Source organism: Ursus arctos, unplaced genomic scaffold (genome assembly GCF_023065955.2).
Source record: "Ursus arctos isolate Adak ecotype North America unplaced genomic scaffold, UrsArc2.0 scaffold_31, whole genome shotgun sequence".
NCBI lineage: Eukaryota > Metazoa > Chordata > Mammalia > Carnivora > Ursidae > Ursus > Ursus arctos.
The window spans coordinates 2,152,109-2,170,867 of NW_026622997.1; the positions used below are offsets into that span (position 1 = coordinate 2,152,109).

At 41.9% G+C, this 18,759-nt stretch overlaps 1 non-coding gene across 1 annotated transcript; it reads right to left on the minus strand.

Annotated features, from left to right (window-relative positions):
• Window positions 1–16,533: 16,533 nt before the first annotated feature.
• TRNAS-AGA (transfer RNA serine (anticodon AGA)) lies at window positions 16,534–16,615 on the minus strand. The gene has a single exon. It is a non-coding gene; the product is annotated as a tRNA-Ser (tRNA).
• Between the last annotated feature and the right edge of the window lie 2,144 nt (window positions 16,616–18,759).

Sequence of the window (18,759 nt, forward strand, 5' to 3'; positions counted from 1 at the left end):
ACGCAGGCGTGAGCGCACGCTCGCTCCCGTGGAGCTCCGGGGCCGCGCGCACCAACGCGCCAGAGCTCGCGGCCGCGCGGCGGGGAAGGCGCTGTGGGAGGAAAGCGGCCCCCCGGGACCCCGGACCCCGGACCCGGGAGCCCCAGCGCCGCCAGCAGTCCCAGGTGAGTTCAGGTGACCCCTGCCTGCTCCGAGCGCAATTCCCCGGCGGCAGACCCGCGGGCGCCCGGGCCCCAGGGCCGAACCGTCTCCTTCTGCGCCCGCGCTCCTCCCTGGGGGACCCCGCGCCAGGCGGGCTCCGGGCGGGTTCCAGGGGGTCCCCAGGCGGGGGACTGCTTCCGCTGCTTTGTGTCCGGGGTGGGGGGCGCTCAAAGTGATGCAGCCCCCGCAGCATGTCGCTCCGCCGTTGGCTTCTTTGGCCCCACGCAGGGGCTACTTTAGCCAAATTTAACCAACGCAACAGGTTTTGTTTTTCCTCTTACGTTTCGACCTTAGTTTCTCTGTCAGTGTTTCCCCAAGTCTTGAAACTGATATTTGTCTATCCTGCTTGGAAGGTCTGAATCTAATGTTTTAAAGAGGGAGGACAAATGTATTTCAGGTGGCGGCGCAGGCGGTGGAAAGATTCACCTGAGGCCGAACAAGGGCGATAGAATACAACATGGGGCGGGGGTACAGGACAGAAGAGGAGAGTCTGGCTGCAAGGAGGCCGTGGGTGGGGGCTGTATTCAAAATGGGAAAGTGAGGGGCGCCTGAGTGGCTCAGTCAGTTAAGCTCCCTGGACTCTTGATCTCAGCTCAGGTCATGATCTCAGGGTTGTGAGATGGAGCCCCAAGGGGTTCCGAGCTGAGCATGGAGGCTGCTTGGGATTCTCTCTCTGCCCCTCCCCCACCCCCTAGTGTGCTCTCGCACTCTCTCTCAAATAAATAAATTTAAAAAATGGGAAAGTGAGGAGGTATGGGGATGTCTGGAATTTTCGCTTGTTGGTAACTGTGCCTGGTTGTAAGTAGCCCGTTGCCCGCCGGGGCTTCCGGGTGTTTTGCAGTGGGTCAGCTGATGGGCCTGTCTGCATTCAGCCGGGTGGTCCCTGTGGGCCCTCGTGCCTAGATCAGGTTTCCATTGCTCGAACCTGTTGTCTACAGGCTTCACATTTGTAGCAAACCTACAACATGTTAGGTAAGTTCCTTTGGAACTCTAGTTTGAAGGAAGTTGAATACCTAAGAAATAACAGAAGAGAAACGTGTCATGCTTTCAAAGACCACAGGAAAAAAAAATGGGTGCAATTAATATGAACTGAATTTGTTGAATCAATTTTTTTCTTTTTTACTTAGAATAAAAGTAACAGGGATCCCTGATGGTTTCACCGTTTTTATTTTTCTCCCCATTGACGTGTGTGGACTGGGGGAAAAAAGAAGGGGCATAGGACAATAGATTCAGACAAAAGTGAATTGGAGTTCAGCTGCAGGAAACAAAACCATTCTAGCCATTTTAGTCCCAAGCTGGAAACAATCCAAAGTCCATCAACAAGAGAAAGGGTAAATAATTGGTTTTCATACTAAGGGATAGTAGAGCAATGAGAATAAATGAATTTCAACTGCACACAAATTGGAAAAATCTTACCTCATATTAAAGTGATACCAGACATAAAGAGATGTATATGATTCTATTTATATGTAGTTCAAAACAGACAAAGCAAATTTATGATATTAGAAGTCAGAAAGGTGGTTGTTGACGGTGGTTATGACTGAGAAAGTCCGTGAGGCGACCTGCTGGAGATGCTGAGAACGGTTGTTTCTCATTCTGGGGTGCTGGGTACATAGGTGTGTTCACTTTCTGAACGTTTCTTAAGCTGTATAATTACAGTTTATCTGCTTTTCTGCATTGATACTATATTGTATATCAATAAAAATGTACTTAACAAAACCTCTCAAGCTATTTTAAGCAAAAGGGGATTACAAAAGAATACAGAACTTAACAGAATTTTTGCAACAGAGGGATGGAGGGAGATGCCAGCTCTAATCCCACCCTGCAGAAATGGTCTTCCAAGAGAGGCTGCTGTCGTCTCGAGGGTCAAGAAAGTAGGAGATTGGGGTGCTGGGTGGTTCAGTCGGTTAAGCATCCAACTCTTGGTTTCTTGGTTTTGGCTAGGGTCCTGATCTCAGGGTCCTGAGATCGAGCCCCCCTTGCATCAGGCTCCCCATTCAGCGGGGAGTCTGCTTCCCCTCTTCCTCTGCCCCTCCCCCCTGCTCAAGCAGTCTCTCTCTCTCTCTCTCTCTCTCTCTCAAGTCAGTCTTTAAAGCTGCTGCTGGAATTGTTGATTTCAGGCATCTGGAGGCCTCTGCAGTAAGAGTGTTCTTTCTAGGGCAGTGGTTCTCAAATTGTAGCATGAACGTGATTTGTCATGACAGAAAGCAAGTCGGTCAGTGATTTGTGCCCTGGTCTTAATTTATAATTTTTTTTTGAAAGATTTTATTTATTTATGTGACAGAGAGACAGCCAGCGAGAGAGGGAACACAGCAGGGGGAGTGGGAGAGGAAGAAGCAGACTCTTAGTGGAGGAGCCCGATGTGGGACTCGATCCCAGAACGCCAGGATCACGCCCTGAGCCGAAGGCAGCCGCCCAACAACTGCGCCATCCAGGTGCCCCTGGTCTTAATTTATAAAGGTGACTGAGTGATGAGAGGTCACTCAGAGAGGAGAGGTCAATACCGAAAGAAAAGTTTACTGTTACTCACAGTTCCTCCTCTAGAAACAGTTTTGAGTTCTCTGAGAGACAGTTCTCCTGAAAACTAGAAACTACCCAGGGTCACAGTGGGAAGCACCGGTGTTGGTCAGGAAGCAAAAAAGAGCAGGGGGGAAGCATGAGCCCTAGTCTTTGTCGGGATTTCCTCAGGCAGGGAAAGGCAGGTCAGGGTAAACAGTTCAGGGTGGGCTAATCTGAATAATCCCAGGGAGCTTGGGGGTGTCAGGGCTCTCCCTAGCTGTCTGGTACCTGGCCCTGGGCTGACGAAGGACATTGGTTCGTGAGCATTAGATAAAGGAGGTGGTCCAGGCAGTGGGCTCTGGAGGGCAGGAGACAGAAAGCTCCGGTTAACTTGGCCCTGGATTAGTCGGTACCGAAGAGACAAGTACAGAACCTGAGAAAACACAGAACAGTCAGAAAGGAACAAATTTCTGAACAAGTTGCCGAGTGCTGCTGCGCTGGGGACCGCTCCTTGAGAACCCCGTGTTGGGGAGCACACCCTGCCTCCTCGACACCCCGCACTTTGCATCCCCGTGCGGAGTGGCCAGGGTGCCGGCCACTGTCAGCCGGGAGCCGGCGCGTGTCCACACCCATGAGCCGGCGCGTGTCCACACCCGTGACCTCGGACGGAAGCATGAAGCCACCCGGGACCCGACTTGCCAGCGAACCGAGGAAATGTGCTCTCGCCCTTCTTGCCTCTGTGGTACGGGCAGGCTCAGGACGTGGAGCTGGACGGCTACTGCTGATCTCCTCCACCCTGTCTAGACGTTGAAGCCGCCGTGCTCTGCCTTCCCGGAGAATTCAAAATAAGGCATCGGTACCGCACCGACGGGTCGCCGACGGCCGCCTTGGAAGGGCCCTCGCTGTTAGCGGCCAGCTTTGCAGCCACTGTCCCCAGGAATTCCACCCAGATTCCCACCATCCGATTTATTTCCTGTAGTCTTTTTTTCTTATTGATTTTAAGGAGTTCCTTAAATATTCTAGACAAAATTTTTTTGCCACATATGTGTATGACAAACATCTCCTCCCACTCTGCCTTTTCATCCTGATAATGGTGTCTTTGGATGTGTTGAAGTGAAGTTTAAGGAAGTCCGATTTGTCAATTTTTTATGGTTATTGCTTTTTCTGCTTATTAAACAGGAAATCTTTGCTAACCCAAAGCTCATGAAGTTAGTCTCCTGTTTTCCTCTATAACATTTATTGTTTTAGCTTACATAGTTATGTCTTTCATACGTCTTGAATTAGCTAAAGGGATAGTTTACAGAAGAGATTGATGTCCACATTGTTTTCCTTTGTCCAGTTGACTCAGCTCTGCTTTTTGAAAAATCTGTCATTTGCCCCACACTGTATTATCTGTGGTTTTGTACAGGCATATCTACGTTGTTCCGTTGATCTTTTTATCTGTCTTCATGCCAGTCACACTCTTAATTTTTTTATTTAAATTCAATTAATTAACATATAATGTATTCTTAGCTTCAGAGATAGAGGTCAGTGATCCACCAGTCTTATATAGTACCCAGTGCTCATTACATCACGTGCCCTCCTTAATGCCCATCACCCAGTTACCCCAACCCCCCACGCCTCCCCTTCAGCCACCCTCAATATGATTAAGAGTTTCTTATGGTTTGTCTCCCTCTCTGATTTCATCTTGTTTTATTTTTTCCTCTCTTCCCCTATGCTCCTCTGGTTTGTTTCTTAAATTCCACATATGAGTGAGATCATATGATAATTATCTTTCTCTGATTGACTTATTTCACTTAGCATAATACCCTCTAGTTCCATCCACATCACTGCAAATGGCAAGATTTCATTTTTTAAATTTAAATTCAGTTAATTAACATATATATTATTTGTTTCAGGGGTACAGGTCTGTGATTCATCAGACTTGTATAATACCCAGTGCTCATTACAACACATAGCTTTCCCAATGTCCATCACCCAGTTACCCCATCCCCTCACCCCCGTCTCCTCCAGCAACCCTCAGTTTGTTTCCTATGATTAAGAGTCTCTAACAGTTCATCTCCCTCTCTGGTTTCATCTTGTTTCATTTTTTCTTTCCCCTATGATCCTCTGCCTTGTTTCTTAAATTCCACATATCGTGAGATCATATGATAATTGTTTTTCTCTGATTGACTTATTTAGCTTAGCATAATATCCTCTAGTTCCATCCATGTCATTGCAAATGGCAAGATTTCATTTTTTGATGGCTGCATAATATTCCATTGTATATATATATATATGCTACATCTTTATCCATTCAGCTGTTGATGGACGTCTGGGCTCTTTCCATAGTTTGGCTATTGTGGACATTGTTGCTATAAACATTGGGGTGCAGGTGCCCCTTCAGATCACTATATTTGTATCTTTGGGGTAAACGCCTAGTAGTGCAATTGCTGGCTCATAGGGTAGCTCTATTTTCGACTTTTTGAGGAACCTCCATACTGTTTTCCAGAGTGGCTGTACCAGCTTGCATTCCCACCAAGAGTGTAGGAGGGTTCCCCTTCCTCCGCATCCTTGTCAACATCTGTCATTACCTGACTTGTTAATTTCAGCCATTCTGACAGGTGTGAGATGATATCTCATTGTGGTTTTGATTTGTGTTTCCCTGATGCCAAGTGATGTTGAGCAGTTTTTCATGTATCTGTTGGCCATTTGTATGTCGTCTTTGGAGAAATGTCTGTTCATGTCTTCTGCCCATAGTAACACACTTTCTTTATCAGTATAGCTTTAGAATGAATCTTGTTATGTGGTAGTGAAAGTCCTCCAGATTTGTTCTTCTGCAAGATTTTCTTGACTATACTAGGTCCTTTCCACTCACAACTACACTTTAGAGATAAAGTTTGTCAATTCTACGAAAAGTCCTGTTTGAATATTTTATTTCAATTACATTGAATCTGTGTCTTTCAATTTATGAATATGGTATATCCTTTCATTTATTTAGATAATTTTTAAGATTCTCTGCACAGTGATTTGGAACTAATGTAGCACTCTTGCACATTTTAATTACATTTATTATTGGATTTATTATTAGGTTATTCATAGTTTTCTTGCTATTGTAAATGATATTTAAAACATTGTTTTTGCCGGTATATATGAATACAACATACATTTGAATATTGGGTTTTGTATCCAGCAAATTTGCTATTTTTACTTATTCTAATAATTTGTAGATTTGGGGGTTTTTCCAAGCATTTAATCATATCATCTGCAAATGAGGATGGTCTTATTCCTCATTTCTAATCTTAATATCTTTTAATTCTTTGTCATGTCTTATTTCATGGTCTAAGATCCCCAGTAAAATTTCAAAGAGCAGGGATGATAGTGGTCATGCTTATCTTTGTCCCAGTATCTGGGAGAAAGTGTTAAATATTTACTGTAATCAAGGGTGGTGGCGCCTGGCTGGCTCGGTTGATGGAGCGTGCAACTCTTGATCTCTGGGTTGTGAGTTCAAGCCCTACATTGAGTGTAGAGGTTACTTAAATAAATTAATTAATTTAAAAAATATTTACTATTATCAGGATGTTAGATGTAGGATATTGTATATATTCATCATGAGATTAAGAAATCTTCTTTCTATTCCTAGACTAGTGAAAGTTTTCAACGAGTGGTGTTGAATTTTGTTGAATGCTATGATCATTTGATTTTTTTCTCTTACTCTTTGTGATACATTTAAAGTGATTGATTTTTATATTAGACAAATTTCATATTACTAAGATAAACATCATGTCTTTACTTTTGACTGTTGTATATTATTGGATTACTGGTAAGTAATTACTGGATCTGATTGCTATTATTTTATTTAGGAGGTTTGCATCTAGAATGTTTAACACATAGATTGACCTATAATTTCCTCTCTAGTAACATCCTTGTCAAATTTTAGTATGAAGATTATTCTGGCCTCGTTAAAAGAGTTACGAAGTGTTTTTACTTTTTCTGTTTCCTGAAAGAGTTTATGTATGGTATTAGTTCTTCCTTCATGTTTTAAGATTTCAACAGTGAAGCCATTTTTGCATAGTGTTTGCTTTGTCAAAAGGTGTTATAAGCTGAATTGTGTTCCCTCCCAAATTCAGATGCTGAAGACCTAACCCCCAGTGCCTCGCAACATGACTATAATTGGAGATAGGGCCTTTAAAAAGGTAATTGAGTTAAAATGAGGCTGGTAGCATGGGCACTAATTCATTCTGACTGGTATTGTTACAGGAAGAAGAAATTTGGACACAAAGAGACACCAGAGATAAGGGGCAGAAGAAAGACCATATAAGGACAGAGTGATCCTCACATAGGAGAAAGTGGCTCTCTGCAGACCAAGGGGAGAGGCCTCAGGATCAACCAAACCTGCACCTTGACCTTCGACTTCTCGCGTCAAGAACTGTGAGAAAATACATTTCTGTTATTCTAAGTTATTTTGTAATGGCAACCATAGCAAACTAATACAGAGAGTAATTATGATTTTAATTTCTTTAATAGAGTTCAGACTATTTGAACTTTTAATTTCTTTTTGTGTCTGCTTTGGTAAGTTACATATTTGTGAAGGAACCTATAATTTGTCCTCTATTGTCAGATTTATTTCCCAGAAACCATTCTATCCTCTCACTCTGATCTTGGTATCAGTAAGATCTTTAATGTTGTCCCCTTTTTATAATTGTTTCCCCCTTAAAAGAAGTTAGTCTTAATTTGGGGTAACAATATTACTATGTAAAACGTAAAGCTCTGTTCTATTAATTTCCTCTATTTTTTCTTTCTTTTCCAGCGATTGTAGCCCTTATTATTTTTTCCTTCTAACTTTTAAAAGTTTAATTTACTGGATTTTTAAAGCTAGGTTCTTGAGATGAAAGCTTAAATTGTTACCTTTCACTTTTTCTGCTCTTTTAATATATTTGGAGCTAAAGTGATATATCCTATTTTCATTATCGTTCAGTTAAAAAACATTTTATAGTTTTTACACTTCTTTGACCCATAAGATTATTTTGTATTCTGTCACGTCATTTTATAACATTTGAGGATTTCCGTTTGCGGTTGTCATGGATGTTGATGTTGATGTAATTACAGTCTGCTGGACATACTCTACGTGATCGTGGTCTTTTGAAATTTGTTGAGACTCGCATTATGCTCAGCATGTGGGGATTTTGTTCAGTGTTTCCTGTGTTCCTCAAAAACTAAGGCATTCTGCATTTAGGGGTAGTATTAATCCAGTTGCTTAAAATTTTCTTGCTAAGGGGCGCCTGGGTGGCACAGCGGTTAAGCGTCTGCCTTCGGCTCAGGGCTTGATCCCGGCGTTATGGGATCGAGCCCCACATCAGGCTCTTCTGCTCTGAGCCTGCTTCTTCCTCTCCCACTCCCCCTGCTGTGTTCCCTCTCTCGCTGGCTGTCTCTATCTCTGTCAAATAAATAAATAAAATCTTTAAAAAAATTTTTTTTCTTGCTAAATTTTACTTAATTTCCCTGCTAAATTTTTGTCTGTGCCGTTCGTTATTGCTATAGAAGCACTGAAGTATTCAGCTATGATTTGGGATTTTGTGTTTCTCCATTAGCTCTGTCAGTCTTGTTTTCTATACTTTGAAGCTGTTATTATGTGTGTACAAATACAGGATTGTAATATCTTCTTACTAAATTGACCCTGGAGATTATGAAATAGCTTTATTGTTTTTAGTATTGCTTCTTTCTTAAAGGCTGTAAGTTCAAATTATTACCATTGAAGTGGTTCTGGTCCTTTTGGTTATTGTATGTCTTACATTCTTTTTAAATACTCGTATGTTTAAATTGTATGCCTTATAAAAAGCATAGAGTTTGGGTAAATTTCTTCCCATTTTGAAATATTTAGTCTAGTTATGTTAACCATGAGTATTTATTTAGTCGAGTTTTGCCTCCTATTTTATTTTTGCCAGTTCTTTGTTCTCCCATTCCTGCTCCCTTGCCTGTTTTTAGATTGATAAGTATTTCAATTCTTCTTCTTCTTCTGGATTAATTTTCAATTATACATTCAGAATTTCAGTGTAGAGATCTTGCCCATCTTTTACTAGATTTACTTCTAGGAAGTTTACATTTTCGAGGCTATTGAAATTGGAACTTTAAGTTTTTAATTTTCACTTCACGTTGGAACATATAAATACACTTGATATTTTATATATTGACCATGAAACTCGCTAACATGTTAATTCGCCTATTAAGTATAAGTTTCAGATTTTTTATTTTTCTTTGGCCTTAAGAATTCCCTTTATTATGTCTTGTAATGTATATCTTCTCATGAAGAATTCTCCTGGCTTTTGTTTAAGTTACACCATCCTTATTTTGCCTTAATTTTCCTCATTTTCTAAATTGAGGTATAATTTATCTACTGTAAAGAGCACAAATCTGAACTATGTAGTTTGACCAGTTTTCTCTTGTACCTGTGTGACAGTCACCGCGATCGGCAGTATAAAAGGCTCTCGTTAGTCTTGTCCCGGTCTGTGCGTGCCCTCCCTCCCAGGACAAGCACTCCATCATCATAAATTACTTTTGCTGTTTTCGTACTTCTTAGTAGAGTGTACTCTTCTGTGTCGTTTTTTGAGTGCCACTGTATCTATGAGACTTAGCCGTGTTCTTGTGTGCGTCAGCAGTTGTCTGTATGCTGACCGTATGCTCGTCTCTGTTTCCGTTCTGCCGCTGACAGACTTAGGTGGTTCCAGAGTTTGACTATTACAAATGAAGTTGAGTATGTACATCTATGTATGTTGCTGTTATACTCAAGTAGTGTAATACCTGGGTTACAAGGACATTATGTTTAGCTTTTGTAGGTATGGTGAAACGTTTTTCCTAAGTGGTTATACAAATCTATACTTCTAACAATGTGAAAAATGCTCTTACCACCAATGTGTATCGTCAGAGCTGTAAATATTAGCGGCTCGGTGGGTGTGCAGTGCGATCTAATTTTGGTTTCGATGTGCATTCCTCTCATGACTAATGATGTTGAGTATCTTTTCATATGCTTAGGGACCATTTTGCATCTTTTTTATAAAGTGCCACGTCTTTTGCCCATTTTCAAATTGGGTTGTCTATTCTTATTGATTTGTAGGGGTTCTTCTGTATATTTATGGGTATCAGTCATTTGATGGGTGCATATATACTATGCATATATGTCATCAATACCTCCTCCCATTCCATGGCCTGCTTTTTCACTTTTTAAATGGGGTCTCTTGCAACCAATACATCCTTCATTTAAAGTGTCTAGCTCATCAGCTTATTTTATGATTTGGATTCTTTATGTTCTTTGAGAAATCTTTGTCCAGCCCAAGCCTGTGAAGATATTCTACTGTTTTTCTTCTGGAAACTGGGTTGTTTTTTCTTTCACGTGACGGTTTAGCTTTACCACGAAATCGTTTTGTTTAGAATGTGTTTATAAGCAGGAAAAAACATCCGGTGGGAAAAAGACAGTCTCTTCAATAAATGGTGCTGGGAAAATTGGACAGCTACATGCAAGAGAATGAAACTTGACCACTATCTCACACCATACACAAAAATAAACTCCAAATGGATGAAAGACCTCGATGTGAGACAGGAATCCATCAAAATTCTAGAGGAGAACATAGGCAACAACCTCTACGACATCGGCCAAAGCAACCTTTTTCATGACACATCCCCAAAGGCAAGAGAAACAAAAGATAAAATGAATTTATGGGACTTCATCAAGATTAAAAGTTTCTGCACATCCAAGGATACAGTCAGAAAAACTAAGAGGCAGCCCACGGAATGGGAGAATATATTTGCAAATGACACTACAGATAAAGGACTGGTATCCAAGATCTACAAAGAACTTCTCAAACTCAATACACGAGAAACAAATAAATCAAAAAATGGGCAGAAGATATGAACAGACACTTTTCCAATGAAGACATACAAATGGCTAACAGACACATGAAAAAATGTTCAAAATCATTAGCCATCAAGGAAATTCAAATCAAAACCACACTGAGATACCACCTTACGCCAGTTAGAATGGCAAAAATAGACAAGGCAAGAAACAACAATTGTTGGAGAGGATGTGGAGAAAGGGGATCCCTCCTACATTGTTGGTGGGAATGCAAGTTGGTACAGCCACTCTGGAAAACAGTGTGGAGGTCCCTTAAAAAGTTAAAAATTGAGCTACCCTATTATCCAGCCATTGCACTACTGGGTATTTACCCCAAAGATACAGACGTAGTGAAGAGAAGGGCCATATGCACCCCAATGTTCATAGCAGCAATGTCCACAATAGCTAAATCGTGGAAGGAGCCGAGATGCCCTTCAACAGATGACTGGATTAAGAAGTTGTGGTCCATATATACAATGGAATATTACTCAGCTATCAGAACGAGTTCTCAACATTTGCTACAACATGGACAGCACTGGAGGAGATAATGCTAAGTGAAATAAGTCAAGCAGAGAAAGACAACTATCATATGATCTCTCTCATCTATGGAACATAAGAACTAGGTTGATCGGTAGGGGAAGAAAGGGATAAAGAAAGGGGGGGTAATCAGAAGGGGGAATGAAACATGAGAGACTATGGACTATGAGAAACAAACTGAGGACTTCAGAGGGGAGGGGGGTGGGGGAATGGGATAGACCGGTGATGGGTAGTAAGGAGGGCACGTATTGCATGGTGCACTGGGTGTTATACACAACTAATGAATCATCAAGCCTTACATTGGAAACCGGGGATGTACTGTATGGTGACTAACATAATATAATAAAAAATCATTTAAAAAAAAAAAAAAAAAAAGAATGTGTTTATAATGTGAAGTAGGAAGTCAAGTTAATTTTATTCTATCACAGTGTTGTATCATCGTTTATTAAAAAGACCACTCTTGCTTGACTAAATTTAAGACCTATTTTGTAAATTGGTAGCACAAGTCTTCTAGCTATTGAAGTCGTCTTCAATATGGACTTGACTTTTCAAGTTTCTTTGCATTTCCAAATGTAGTATTTCAGAATTAGTTTCTACAAGAATACTTTCTGAGATTTTGATTGGGATTTCATCGACTCTATTGATCAATTTAAGAAGCATTGACTTCCTAACACTATTGAGTCATCCCACATATGAACCTGGAATATCACTTCTTTAGGTCTTCTTTAATTTATCCCAGCAATGTTTTGTCATTTTTAAGGTAGTTGCACACTTTTTTCAGACTTATTCCTAGGTAATGTTTGTAATGCTATTGAAAATGGAATTTAGAAAATTTTATTTTCACTTGCTTGTTGCTAGAATATATTTATACATTTGATATTTTATATATTGACCACAAAGGCAATAACCTTCTAAATAGTAGCTAATCATAAGTAACTAGATTCATTTAACTATTAATTCCAACAGTTTTTAGATTCTTCTCAGTTTTGCACATTCCTAATCAAGTTATCTTCTAATAATGAAGGCTTTATTTCCCAATATTAATATAAATTATTCCTGTTTTATTGTGCTAGATTTTACTTCTAGCACCATTTTGAGTACAAGAAATGATACATCTTTGTCATGTTCCCAAACTTGGGTTCATTGTAGGTATTTTATTTTATAGTTAGACTAAAGAAATTCCCCTCTGTTCAGCTTTTTTTGTTTTTATCATGAATTGATATTGAATTTTATTAAATGGCTTTTCATGTCTACTCAGATGATCATTTGGTTCTTATAGTCTATTGATGTGATAAATTACATTTTAAAAATGTTAAATCAATCTTGAATTTCTAAGGATACCTAGGTGGCTCAGTCAGTTAAGTGTCTGCCTTCAGCTCAGGTCATGATCCCAGGGTCCTGGGATTGAGTCCCACATCCGGGCTCCTTGCTCAGTGGGAAATCTGCTTCTCCTGCTCCCTCTGCCTACCACTCCCCCTGCTTGTGCTCTCTATCTCTCTGTCAAATAAATAAATAAAATCTTTAAAAAAAAATCTTGAATTTCTAGAATAAATCCCATTTCGTCATGATGTTTTAGCTTTTCAAGAAAATATGCTTGATTTGATTTGCTAATATTTTAGTTAACAGTTTTAAGTTTGTTTATAAGAGATAGTGGCATGTAATGTTCTCATAATCTCTTTTCAGGTTTTGTTAGTCTCATAAAATGAGTTGAAAGTTCTTTTTCTATTCTCTGAAAGGGTTTCTGTAAGATTGATTTTATCTCTCTTTGCATAGAAGAAATCACAAGTGAATCTATCTAGGCCTAGAGGTTTTTATGAATGACTTTTTAAATTGTAGATTCAATTTCTTTAATGGTATTGGACAATTCAGATATCCTAGCGATGAGGTTGGGAATATACGTGAGGTTCAGTGGGGTGGAGTCCGGAGCCGATGACCAAGAAAGAATTCTTGAGCCGTCTTTGGAGCAAAACTGGTGGCTTATTAAAGCACGGGGACAGGACCCGTGGGCAGAAAGAGCTGCTGCCCCGGGTTGTGAGGGGTGGCTGATTATATACCATGGGGTTGGGGGAGGTGAGGAAACAGGGAGGTTGAGAAAGTACTTTCATGTGTTAAAGAAGATCCACGGGATACCAGAGGCCTGGCCATTGTCACGTTAAGGTTGTTTACCCCTCTAGGAAGGCATTAACGTGAAGATAGTTGGGAACTTACTGGAGGCTGCAGATTATAAAGACATTTAATTGTATCTACATTCCCTTCCGGAAGCTAGGTTATTGGTAGAAATGCTTCGTTCTTGTAGACTGCTAAGACATTTGTAAACTGAGGGAGACTCAAGTCTTGCAGGATTGTGGTATCTATAGGTTAACTATCTTTGTCCTTTAGGGCAGCCGGGAGTGCCTGAGGAATGTCACCTACATCCCATGGGGGGGGGTGCGGGGTGTCAGTTTCTGCTTTGTCCTCAGCTTGCCTTCTGTTCCCTCATCACTATTGCTTTTTGTGTCGACTGTGGCAAATTGTGTTTCTCAAGGAATGTACCCATTTCATCTAATGCTTCACATATATCGACATAAAGATATTTGTAACACTTCTTTCTTGTTTTTAAAGTATATTTAGGATATATACATATATCTCATCTTTCCATTCCCCAGGCTGGTATCTTGTGTTTTATCTTACTTTCCTTTTCCTTAGTCTTGTTCAAGGTATATCTATTTTTATCAGTCTTCTCAAAGAACCAACCTTTTTACTTTATTGGTTTTCTCTGATGTATGTCTGCTTTACATCGATTGATTTTTGCACTTATTTTTATACAGGCGACTACTTTTTGCTTTTAAATTCCCAACGTTTTATGGCTTCTTGAGCCATCAAGTTAAAAAATTGAATCACTTATTTTCAATCTTTCTCTTGCCCTAATGCATGCAGTTAAAAGTAAAAATTTCCCTTTAAAAATAGCTTTAGCTACATCAGACAAATTAGTATATATATTTTGTTATTATTCAGCTCAAAATTTTATAAATCTCCATTGTGTTTTCTTCTTTGACCCATGGGTTATATAGATGTGTATTACTTTTCAAACATTTGGAGTTTTCTGGTAGTCTTTCTGAAATACGTAAGATTGAACCTTTGTTACAGTTGGTCTATGTTAGTTTTTCTTTAAAGACATAACCGTTACTCCTTTTGTGTGGTTCTTATGACTAGGGTTTGTCACTTACTGCTAAGGGGTAATGCCTCTGAAGTCTCAAATGGCAGCTGATCGTGCTTACCAAGTTCCCTTTGTTGGGAAAGGCATGAACTTGAACCTGTTTCCCCAGGACTATGCAGCTGCTGGATCTCTATAGAATGTTATCAGTCTTCCAGCTGCTCTTTCCTACGGAGTTTTGGAATGTTTTTTGTATATGTGCAATTTAGGAATTAGTGATGTTAGAACAATTTATACATAGAAGTATGAGCTCCTTCTCTGTGGTTCCCTCATCACTGGAACTTTGTCCCTCAGGTTCTGTGGACATTGGTACCCCCAAACTCCAAGCATCTCCTCAGCCCAGCCTGATGTGGTTGTGGAATATCGGTGAGGTTCAGTGGGGTGGAGTCCGGAGCCGATGACCAAGAAAGAATTCTTGAGGCGTCTTTGGTGCAAAATTGGTGGCTTATTAAAGCACGGGGACGGGACCCGTGGGCAGAAAGAGCTGCTGCACCCGGGTTGTGAAAGGGGGCTGATTATATACCATGGGGTTGGGGGAAGTAAGGAAAAAGGGAGGTTGAGAAAGTACTTTCATATGTTAAAGATGACGCACAGGATACCGGAGGCCTTGCCATTGTCAAGTTAAGATTGTTTTTCCCTCTAAGGCATTAGCATGAAGATGGTTGGGAACTTCCTGGAGGCTGCAGATTATAAGGACATTTAATTGTATTTACATGCCCTTCTGGAAGCTAGGTTATTGATAGAAATGTCTTGTAAACTGCTAAAACATTTGTAAACTGAAGGAGACTCAAGTCTTGGAGGATTGTGGTCTCTATAGGTTAACTATTTCTTTGTCCTTTAGGACAGCCAGGAGCGCTGAGGAATGTCACCTACATCCCGTGGGGGGGGGGGGGGAGGGTTGCAGGGTGTCAGTTTCTGCTTTGTCCTCAGCTTGCCTTCTGTTCCCTTATCATAGCCATTGACTTCTTTGCACTATTCCAAAATGCTGCAAAATAGAACATGTCCTCAAGGGGAAGCCCTTGTGAACCTCATATCATGTTTCCCTTCTCTCAAGGATTGTAGGCCTTCAAGCTCTGCCTGCATGGATTGCTTATCAATGCCTTCATAGTTCTTATCCTTGACAAATTGTATTTCCTCCATAAAAAAAGGAATATGTTGCCTATGAAGAAAAGAAGTAAGAGAGACAAAGGAAATTGTGTTAGGTGAAAAGAAGGGGGCACCCTCCTGTGCAGTAGAGTTACTGAAGAATAAACTGGTGGCTGACAGTCGTGCAATGTATATATATTTATATACACTCTTTTTTTGCAACTGTAGGAGATTGAGTTTGAAAGCACATTAAATATCTCAGTATTTTCTGAAAGGCATTCTTTTACATAACCAAAGAACAATTAATGCATTCAGGAATTACCACTGATAAAATTATTTAATCTATGTGCTTTACTCAGATTTCACCATTTGTTCCCATAATGCCCTGCACAGCAAAAGAAAATCCCAGATCATGTGTTGAATTGTCATTTTAAATGTGAAATATTTAGTCTTTCCTTGTGTTTCATAATAGTGCTATTTTTGAGGAGTACAATTCAGTTATTTTGTAGAAAGGCCCTTCATTTGGGTTTGTCTGAGGTTTCCTCTGATCAGATTCAGATTACGCATTTTTGAGCCCTCCTGAGCGTGCCACATCCGGACGTAATTCTGATTGGTCGCCCCCGTCAACCACGTGGTCAGAGGCGTCTCGCTGGCGCCGCTGCTACAGGGAAGCCATTGTCCTCCTTGGATTCCTTCCGCTCCTCGCTCCCCGCCTATCCCGGGCCTGAGCGCTAGTGGGCGCCACCCACGGCCACCTTGGGTCCTAGTGCCCTGGGGCGGCAGGTGGACGCCCGCCGGCCGAGCAGGGCCCCCCTCCCGGCCGCAGAGCACGCAGCCCGGCCACACGTCTGAGGCGTGAGGATGGACGGGACTAATAAAAGGGACGTGGCCGTTGGTCCCAGGCATCTGGGCACGTGTCTACGCTTGCCATGCGGGAGCCAGTGGCTAACCTGACCGACTCCACTAAAGCTTCAGGCAGGTCTCCCAAGGAAAAGAGGGCCGAGGACCGCTCGCAGTCGCGGGAGTCCCGCTCCTTGAGGGGTTAGAGCATCAGAGCCCCGTGCTTCCTGCGCCGCGTCCGGAGCCCGGACTCGGACTCCAGACAGACCTTTCTCACCGAGGAGACTTCCATTCCAGGCGCAGAAAAACACGCCGTAGTCGGCAGGATTCGAACCTGCGCGGGGAGACCCCAATGGATTTCTAGTCCATCGCCTTAACCACTCGGCCACGACTACCCGGTGTTGGGGTGGCTACTTAAATCCTTACTAGACACTGCACCCGCCGGAGGAGCAGAAAGGGGGGTCGGGAGCGCAGCAGCCCGTCGTCTGCGGACCGCCGAGGAGCGCTCCGGAGGCGGCCGGCTGGCAGCATGGCGGTCCCCTCCCGCAGCGCGGGACCGAGACCCCTGGAAGGGGGTCCTCCCGGCGGCGGCGGCTGTGCACACTCCTGAGGCCCCCGCACCCCGTCACCCGATCCGGACCACCCCCTTCCCAGTTCTGGGCCCGACCCGCACTGCCGGGTTTCCCGGGAGGGGCTCGGCGCGGCTGCCCGGTGTCCCTGTGTCCCGGGCGGAGGGCAGGGCTGCGGGAGCGCCCAGGGCCGCAGCGGGGCTTGCACCGCGGAGCCGCGGAGGAACCGAGCTTGTGGGCACTGCGCGTGCTCCGCCCCTGGAGCCTGGCGACCTTCCAAGAGGAAGACCCCAGTCTGAATTGTGGCCCAAGCATGCGCTCCTTTTCCCAGAAGTTTGCGAATGCTAGTCAGTTTCCTTACTCCCCCGCCTTGGGTTTCAATCTCCGAGTCCAAAGCCGTGCGTGGCGGTGTTTCCCGGAGCCCGTCCAGTGCGTAGTCTACTTCTCGGATTGGTGCTAATTTAAGAAAAGAGGAAAACGATCACCCATGGAGAGATCTGTAGAGAGAAGAGCTGAGCAAGGGTTAATGGGGCAGCCTGCTCCAGGAGATGGACGCAAGTGCTTATCCGTAATTTACACGTATCACATACTTTTCTGTGGCGTACACATACACATATTACACCTTTTTCATGAATTTCCATCCTTTTCTGTTCTCTATGTGGGATCCTGAGTTAAATGAGTTAATTCAAATAAAGTCTTTAGAGCTTGGTGTCCAGTAAAAACACAGTAAACTTTTGGATTTATTCACTAAATTATGCCTTCTGTGTAGATCGTGTGTTTTATTGGTGTGCGGCACATGCTAGCTGGTCAGTTAATGTTTTACCTACGTACCCGGAGCATCTGTATGGGTTTCCTATGGTCGCTTACGCTGTATGTGCAGACCCAGACACACATTCTTGTTATCCTCAATATGTATTGAAAGGCTCATTTGTATAAGGTGTGGCTAAAAATTTTCCAAGTCCTCAAAAAATGGTTGTCTTTTGCTTAACGATTCTTTCCTCAATTTTCTTTCTTTTTTAAAAATAATATTATTATTTTTATTATTTTTTCTACAGAGCAAGGAGAAATCAGGCTGCACCTTCTACACTTTGGCAATTTCCTCACTAAATATTCAAGTTCATTGTTTATAAATTCTGTTTGCCGCCCAACTGTAGAACACAATTCAGCCACGTTTCTTTCACTTTATAACAACAATCACTTTCCTTCCAGTTTCTAGTTACGTGTCCTTCATTTCCTTCTGACACCTTACCAGAGCACCTTTAACAGTCATACACTTTTTAATTAACACATTTAAGAAAAAGTTTTAGGTTTACAGATAAATTCAGCAGAAAGTATAAAGTTCCCATATACTCTCACTTCCCCCACCCCCACCAGTTTTCCCTATTATTAACATCTTGCATTAGTGTGGTATCTTTGTTAAAATTGGTGAGCCAATATTGATAAATTATTAGCTGACGACCCCTAGTTTACATTAGGGGTTCACTCTGTGTCTTGTACATTCCGTGGGTTTTGGCAAATATATAATGACATATATCCAACATTACATTATTGTACTGAAATAGTTTCACTGCCCAAAAAACCCCTTTGTTCTATTTGTTCATCCCGACTTCCCTCCCCCCAACACCTTGCGACCATTGATCTTTGCTGTCTCCATAGTTTTGCCTTTTCCAGAATGTTACGTGGTTGGAATCATACAAAGTCTTTCAAATTCTTTAACTCAGCAATATGCATTTAACGTTCCCTAGGGTGTTTTGGTAGCTTGATAGCTTATTTCTTTTCATTGCAGAATAATACTCCATTGTCCAGATGTACCATTGTTTATCCATTCACCTATTGAAGGACATTTTGGTTGCTTTCAAGTTTTGGAAATTAGGTTTTTGTATGGACATAAGTTTTCAGTTCATTTGGGTAAATACCAAGGAGTAAGATTGCTAGATCATATTGTATGTTTAGTTTTATGAGAAACTGTA